The 8749-nt window shown below is 35.7% G+C and overlaps 1 long non-coding RNA gene across 1 annotated transcript; it reads right to left on the minus strand.

Annotated features, from left to right (window-relative positions):
- Window positions 1–1433: 1433 nt before the first annotated feature.
- LOC146679610 (uncharacterized) lies at window positions 1434–5071 on the minus strand. Its single transcript, XR_014918537.1, has 7 exons — window positions 4817–5071; window positions 4059–4098; window positions 3866–3912; window positions 3509–3553; window positions 2640–2669; window positions 2118–2186; window positions 1434–1911 (listed from the first exon to the last, which is right to left on the minus strand). It is a non-coding gene; the product is annotated as an uncharacterized LOC146679610 (long non-coding RNA).
- Between the last annotated feature and the right edge of the window lie 3678 nt (window positions 5072–8749).

The raw sequence follows: 8749 nt of genomic DNA on the forward strand, positions 1-8749 counted from the left end.
GATGAACTGAAACTCCCAGCATCTGACTGAGGAAAAGCACAAATCATTCTCACACTGACTCCTGCTTGATTTTAGATTTGCTTTCAAATCCTCACACTTTCATATGAAGCACTAAATGGGCTCCAGACTGTTTATCTCAGCTTCCTGTCAAACACACTGCTGCTCACACCGAGGCTCAGTTTACTCCTCCAGCCTGGCTTAACCTGCTGTCTGTTAAAAACAGTCCCACACTCCTCTGTTTAATCCTTCTGATCAGACTCTTTGATTTTGTATTGTTTTTACCTGAAGTTGTGTTTTTGACATGGTTCTGTCTGTGAAATAAAGCTCACACACACACTGCTACAGTCCTTCATACACTTAGAAACGAAGCTGCTCCTTTCCTCAGTGCTGACACATAAAGAAGAGTTGCTTTTATATCCAACACGTCTCTGTTCCAGAAAACAGCTTCAGCAGCCTCTGAGTCTGAACTTGGAGTTGGTTATAAGCCACAGGCCTGTGTGCACAGCAATGAGGAAATATAATGCAGTAAGTGAAACATGGATGTGTGGAACAGATTATCCCAAAGGTTGATTCTGTTCATCTGGACGTTCTCAGTGAAACATTTGGTCTCTCGGTCAGGTGACTCCTTTAGTCTCAGCTGACTGCAGCTTTCCAAACCTTTGTCACTGGATCACTCACTTCATCTCCAACGTGTCCCTGACACAGACAGCTGGAGCCGTTACAGCAAAATCATTGATCATCGTTTTTAGAACATTAGCTGGTGTTGGTGGGCAGGCTAGCAGTGCTAATTGTTAGCACTAGTTCTGCTGCTCTCCCTTTGTCTCTGTTATTGTTGGTCTTTAGTGAACAATAGAAAGTGTCTTCATGAGACTGTTGCCTAATGTTCAAATGTAGATAACACCACCTGCACCAACCTGTTACACAGCACAACCCTCTGGTGTAGCTTTGCCCATACGGTAAAAAAATATATTTTAAAATACATTTTAAAATATATTTATATATTTAAAATGTATTTTAGCACATATATTTTTTGGCCATTTTTTGTATATTTTGAAATATATTAATAAAATATATTTCAAAATACAATTTAAATGTATTTAAAATCATTCAAAAAAATATAAATTTAACCCTTCATATATTTCTAAGAAAACACATTCACATGTAACATCTGAAAGAAATCTTTATTTGATGTTTAAAACATACATATAGCATATCAATCAAGCAAGGAATATTCATTTTATAAGTTTATTCTCATTACATACTTAAACATTCTAAAAGAAACACACACACATATACATATATGTGTGTATATATATATATATATATATATATATATATATATATAAATATATATATACACACACAGTCTCAGTTCCCCCAGCTTTCACTGCAATCCTCAAAGCCCTTCTGGACACGCTGGGAAACCCCTTCCTTACCCCCACTGTAACAAACAAAAGTCACAGTTCTATTACTTTTATCAGAGTTAAAATAAAAATGTGATTTATGTTAGCTGGCTTCATTTAGCAAACAGATATTTCTGTTTATATAGATACAGATATTAATACAGATATATTTTACGCATAATTTTACCTCTTTTTTTTCCTAGATGGGAAGTCTATCCAGTTCACATTACAGTAATGCTAACACCCCTTTTGGTCGTCTCTCCTTACCTTCCAGCATTCATAAATCTGTTGACCTTCTTTGTCTGAGACCAACCACTACAATGCATCATCACCTATTTGTATTGGTAACTTACTTTACAACCTATTTTAATGGTTGCAAAGTAAGTTACTTGTGCTGTATGCAATTTTAGATACACAGAAAGTCTTCACTTACTATATATGGCTGTCATAGTGTCCTTATCAAGGGCAGTTCTTCACTCTGCGCCGATGTCCGTTTTGCTCTGTCCTCCTATAAAAAGCATGAACATTTGAGTGTTTGACTAGTTTTAGATTTCCAAAAATTTGATATTTGTACAACTAAACATTTGAACTACAATATATGCTATTGAGCGATACTTTTATGGGTAATTTTTGGTAAAGAAACTGGTGACAGAGTTGTAGGCTTTTTAAAGTACTATTAGCTAACCATTTGAACTGACTTTCAAAGCTGATTACCTTTTAAATTGCTGTGGATCAAAACCTCCAGTGGGAAGGCGGCCATTAGAAGAACACGCACCATTGAACCTGAAAATAACAAAAACAAACAAAAAACAGAACAATATATAAGAGTCCGGTAGGGTAATAAATCTCTTCTGAAGCGATATAGTTATTTTGGGTGAAAAACAAAACATTCCTCTAAAATATATATACTGACATCAGCAATCAACATCATGATTGTAATTATTTCCTTTTTAGTACATCTACTGCTGTTTGCATGTGTCAAGCACTACGACTGTATCTATGCATATAAATTCACCATATATATCCAGCAAAAATGTTTTGTTATAGGAAAACAAACAAAGGCATTCAATCAGAGGTGAGAAATTAATTGGGAATATGAATTATAGGTGAACTATTCTTTACCTACTAGCAATCAAGCTTCTTTAACCAAGAAGCTTGAAATATTTGAATGTAAAATAAAATAAATAAATAAATAATAATAAAAATAACATGATGTAATTAAAATGCACAACTTACATTAAGGAAATCTGCATTTGTATCCACAGGCTAAAAGTAAAACAGTAAATGTGTTAGTGATAGTACAGGTATTTGTAAAAAAAAAAAAAAGAGGCAGTAACTGTGACGCTTCTAGTGGGATGCTAAATGCAGAGATTTATATTTACAGTATAATACTGCATGTACGGGTAGCTGTGTTGTGAACTGTAACTGAATATTAGAGAATCTCAGAGAAATTAAATGTATTTATTTTTTTAATTTATCAATCATAAAACTGTGTGTTTTGAAGGCCTGTTACGATAACGACTTTTTGTTGGTCGGTATATTGCCCCATAAACAATTGCGACAAGTTATGTCATTGTCATTTTAAGACCATTTTATGTCTTTGAATGTATAATCATAATATAACACCATAATAATGCAAGATCTACACACTTTCAATTGACAAACCGACATCTAATTCTTAAAGTATTTAGATCATTGAAATTAGGAATCAAAATATTAGATACCTTAAAAACTTGAATAAATAGTAAATTTTCTAACAAATAGAAAACAATGATATTTAATGTTATTGTTTTGTTATCATTATATTTTATTTTTGTAAATATAATGGCGGATAAATTACATCATCAACAATTATTGAGGTCATGTACATGTACTGTGTGTTAAGTCGATATATCGATTATTGTGATAGGCCTACTGTTTTGGTATCATAACGAGCTTGTCAAACATGCATGACAACTAAACAATGTCTAAGCAGTAGTACTGGTCTGAATGACAACAAACATAACTAGTGTTTTGGAAAATCTGTTAGAAAACAGTTATTTCAATAATTATGATTAGCATGTGACACAGACACCGCATAAAAAACTACAACAACAAATACTTACTTTAGGAGGATGGGGGAGGGCAGCATGAGGTTGAGACTTTGACATCTGTAAAAAACAAATTCATGTATTACAAACAAGTCACTTAAAAATACATTAATGTGGCAGACTGTTCCCTGTTCAGATGCAGTGTATAAGTACAATCAGGCCTGTCACAACAATGGGGTGGGGCCAAGTGGTTGCAACCCTAGGTACAATGTGCAGGTATATATAATTACATATAATATATGTGAATAAAGCAAGAATCTGTTTAGGTTAGTCACTGTGCTGACTGATGCTTGCTAGGTTTATATGATTGCAAACTGCACAAAAACAACAACAGCAACAACATTAATGACAATGACAAACAAAATTACTTACATTTATGTAAATCTCACATTAGGAAGATCTGCATTCGATTTCATGGGCTGAAATAAATAGGCAGAAACATTACTGCTAAAAAAAATAAAAAACAAAAACTCTAAAAAGCCTAAAAATGACTTAAAAAGCAAGGAAATGTGGAACATTGTAATTAGCGAACATTAATAAAGCATAACTGTTCTTTGTTTCTAACCTTGGTAAGTACTCTGTAGCCAGAAGGAGAGGTAGGATTTCTGTGAAAGCCAAATTAAATGTGAATAGGCTTTGATAGTTATTGAGAAGGCAGAATAATAAGAAAAGGCAAAAGTACGTCACAATATAATTAATTAAGTTACATATTTTGATTACCAAATTATGGAAGCGTGGAGCTGCCACCCAGGCAAAAGAAAAATAGAGCTGTATCACGTTATGACGTGAAATGTTTATTGTTCTAACATTATGCTTTTCATGTTTGTATAATACAGTGGTTCTTAACCTTGTTGGAGGTACCGAACCCCACCAGTTTCATATGCGCATTCATTGAACCCCTCTTTAGTGAAAAATAAAGTGTGTTTTTTTTTTCAAATTAGACGTAGATATGTTTTTTACTGGTGCACAAAATGAGCCGTGCACGTCACAGCGGAGGCTCTGCCGAACCCCTGAGACCAACTCACCGAACCCCTAGGGTTCGATCGAACCCAGGTTAAGAACCACTGGTATAATATAATATCACATTATTATAATATACATAATTGTCACGTTCGCACAATATTGTACGGACGTGATAATTATGTGCATTTTTCGTACAATGTTGTTCAAACATGTTGTTCAAACATGATAGTATATTGTTAGAACGATAAACTTTTCACGTTATAACGTGATATACTTATATTTCTCTTTTGCCTGGGTGGCAGCTCTACGCTTCCGTTCCAAATAAGCGAGAATAAAGTAATATTATATGGGAAAAGGCACCTGCTAGCTTGATGATGGAGGCTTCTTAGACTGGCCACCCGCCTTGGCTTCTTGTCGCCACTCCACGAAATAAAGGTCCGTTTCCTCCATGCCGGCTAATTATTCATCCTCATTAAAATCTCGTATATGTTCAGTTGGCAGAATTGAGAATTTTACATCTTCCAACCACTTAATTAACGCGAACATAATCGGCTTGTTTCTTCCCGTCTCCTGTATCCGGCCGTTCCTCTCGCTGTCAGATTTCGCGCCTCAGAGACGTCGTTATTTTTCAAAAAAAAAAAAAAAAAAGAAGAAAGAAAGAAAGAAACAGCAACAACTACTAAAGAGAGTTTTTGCACGTTCATTGCACATTTGTGGGAATGTTTAAATATTTAATTTTTATTAATTACTTTTCATTATATCTTTATTTTTTAAACCACCGTGGCAATGCGCATGCGCATACACTCCTGCACGCAAAGGGCTTTGGAGTTGACGTAATGTCGCAATGCATTGTGGGAGCGCAGCACCATCTTGGCAGGTCACGAATCAAAACAAGTTTGCTACAAACCATTCTGAAACGTAGCTCAAAAGAAAATGACGGTATAGATACATATATATATATATATATATAGGTACAGATTCTGTCCAGATGCAAAGAGACGGTACTTGATTGTTGAAATGTGGACCCGTATGAAATATAGCCGTGGAGTAGAAACCCTGAAGACCAAACCGCTATTGACTTAGCATGATCTACTCTCATACCTTGTCTGTGGAGTCAGAGCATACACGGCGCACCAATTTCGCAATTATAAATCTCTGGAGGCGCACATCCAATTCACCAAGGACTGGGTACAAGATTTGGCTATTTTTAAGCCTCCACGTTGTGAGTACGCCGTCATTCAAGCAAAGGTAAGTCAGCTTGAGTACTGCGAGTAAAATGCGTTTGATTCCCCCCAACATTCAAATTAGTGCTAGCAAAAATTCATTCGTGAGGGGGAAATTACAGTGAGAACATGTAGAGGCTCTGTTAGAGGGATAACATAGTGAGTTCAGTGCATTGATGTGACATTGTCCTGAAGGATTTAGTTATTCTTTATGGTTAAAGAAATTGCCCTAATTAATTCATATTTATTATAAATAATCCTAATTACACATCTTGCTTCCTTGTTTGTGTCCTGTGTCACTAAAAATACATTCTGTTTTAGTTTTATACATTGATTAATGACCTGCAGAATCTGCTTGTCATATTAGGTGTCCATAGTTGTCACTTAAAGTTGAACTTTATGTTTTCTCCCTCTTGAAAGTGATTACATCCTTGCATTACATACTTTAGGTTCATTTTTTGCTGATAGGTTTCTAAAAAGAAACATGCAGATTTAGAATATAACATGCAGCGTTCTATAGATGGATACATAAAAACACTTTATTTGTTACATTTATGATAAATGGATTTGAAAGTAAATAAAACACATTTGTGTCGGCCTTGGCTCATAGTTCTTGTCTTTAAATGAACTTTGTCTGTGTGTGTTTCAGGTCCTGCACTCTTAAAGACTGAATTGCAGCATTGCAGCCACAGGTCATTGTGAGCATCACAGGGAAGGTTGAAGCCGCCCACTGCAGCTGTATGGCTAGAGTCGTGGAGACTTGCAGCCATGTCACTGCTCTTCTGTTTAATGTAGAAGCAACAGTGAGGATCTGTGGCACAAGGACTGTTACAGATGAACCTGCATACTGGGTTTTGCTGGGTAATATGACCAAGATACAGCCAGAGGTTGGCCATAAGATAGACTTCTCCTCTTCAGCTGCCCAAAAAAAAGGTTCTTGATCAAAACATAGACAGACCATCTGTAGTGACAGGTAAAAGAAGCCATCCTCAAAAAAGAAAAGTTCCACCTGCTACTGTGGAGGAGTTGGATCAACTGATGGGACAATATTTTTCCAAGCATAGTTCTGTTCTGAATAACCCATAGTGTTTTAATTTAGGGGGCCATGTAAATACTTTGCATTTACTGAATATGTACTTACTAAATACCACTGTTCAAAAGTTGAATAAAGAAACAAAGAAATGTTTGCATATTTTTAATTAAAAGCACTTTGTCGAACATCACATCAGTTACAATGTAGAAAAAATGTTATGTATAGTTTACAAATGACAAAATGTTCACATAAAATCATGACAGCATTTGTATAATATCACCCACTACTAGCATTCTGTAATTTACTGTCTCTTTTGAAAACTTATCACTTATCACATGGAGAAACCTTTGGAATGCAAGCATGCTGATCCACACAGGTATGCACACAGGTGTACACATGGGTATTCACAGACGCGGACTACAGCTTTCTTGGCTGCTGCCTCAAAGCACACTGTGCGCTGTCTATCTTGCGTGCTGCACAATATCGTTTATTATTTAGTAACTATTGATATCTATGGCTAGCTAGTTTATTGTGATGGTGCTTTTTTTTCTATTATTATGTTGCTCTTTGTTGTTTGCTGTCTCCTCTGTTTTTGTTTTTTTTTCTCCATACAGGTGACCCAGGAGTTTTTTTTTTGTTGTTTGTTTTTTTTTCTCTCTTCCCCCCTTCTCACCGTCTCTTCCCCCCTTTGGTTTTCTTTCTTTCTCTCCCTCTCTTTCTTTCATTCTTTCCCCCTGTCCTGTCCCACAGTTATGTCTGTCCCGTTTGCAACTGAAAATAAAATAAATTCATAATTATAATAAAGGTCAATCAAATGGACCAATATGGCAAGGCCATGATGATCCACTTGGTAAAATAAATCCGCTTGCCATCTTTCTTGGCCTCAAGACAACAATTCTGATGGCTATAGATCCAAACGGGACAAAAAAAAATAAAAAAATAAAGTAGTCTCAGAATAGTGAATTAAACCAACATTTATTGTTGATTTTTTTTTTAACAAGAAAAACATTTTTCAACTGAATAAAAACAATGCCAATAACCAAAATAAATAGAAGCGTACATGAAAACTACACAGTCCTTCACCTTTCTGTCTGATTTTTTTTAAGGAAAACAGTTTTTCATTCCACTAAAAACAGGACAAACCCACCAGCATGAACATTAAATAAACTATTACAATTGTAAAACAAAACTCATTTACAAAATGTAATAATTATCAGTGGGTCCCAGGAAATAGAATGTGACATGGGATTTAGATTTCCGTTACCAGGATGGTCGGGTTCAGCGTAGTCTTCATCACCACCTGTCAAAGACACATCATCAATATTCATGTTTGCTCAGGTTATTCACTTGTTCACATCTGTCTGAGATCATTCATACTGTTGTATGGATGTGTGTACAGTATGTATATAATTATCAGCTATGTAAAAGATATTATCATCTCTGTTCTTACCTAGTTGGAAGTCCTCCATTCAAACTCAGAGAGCCGCTGGAGGAAGGTGGTGATCCGAGGGCTGATTCTTGTAACCTTCCTCTTTACGACACGACCTGTCTTGCGGCTTGTACCAAGTTTTGCAGGGCATTTTGTTCCCATGTCTGGATTGATCCTCACAAAGAACCTTTTAACGGAAAAAAGGCTGCTTTAATTTCAAAATTAAAACATACGTTACAGCAATCACCTATATGTTTCTGCAACTGTAAAAAGAGAAGGAGAAAAAAAAAAGAAGAGAAAAAAAAAAAAAAAAGAAAACTTATCACTACATAAACAGCACAAGACTTAAGAGTATTTAACAAGAGCATTTTTCCCTGGTTTTACTACCACACTGGGGCACATGTTCACCAAAAGGCAGCAAACCTTTGCCATCTTATCCAGGAAGGTCACCTTTTTACCCACACATGGAAGAAGTAATCTGATTGGCATGGTGGTATGTAGCATGTAGTTTGAAGCAGGGATTTCGTAGTGCCCCATGTGTAGTGTTGGAACCCAGTCAGGATTTGTTTCATTCATTTCATAGGCTGGTTTGTTGCAATAATGCCAAA

The sequence above is a fragment of the Copadichromis virginalis genome, unplaced genomic scaffold (assembly GCF_057382275.1).
Source record: "Copadichromis virginalis isolate Kocher_CV1m ecotype Utaka unplaced genomic scaffold, C_Virginalis_male_GT1.1 unmapped_scaffold_1, whole genome shotgun sequence".
Classification (NCBI taxonomy): Eukaryota; Metazoa; Chordata; class Actinopteri; order Cichliformes; family Cichlidae; genus Copadichromis; species Copadichromis virginalis.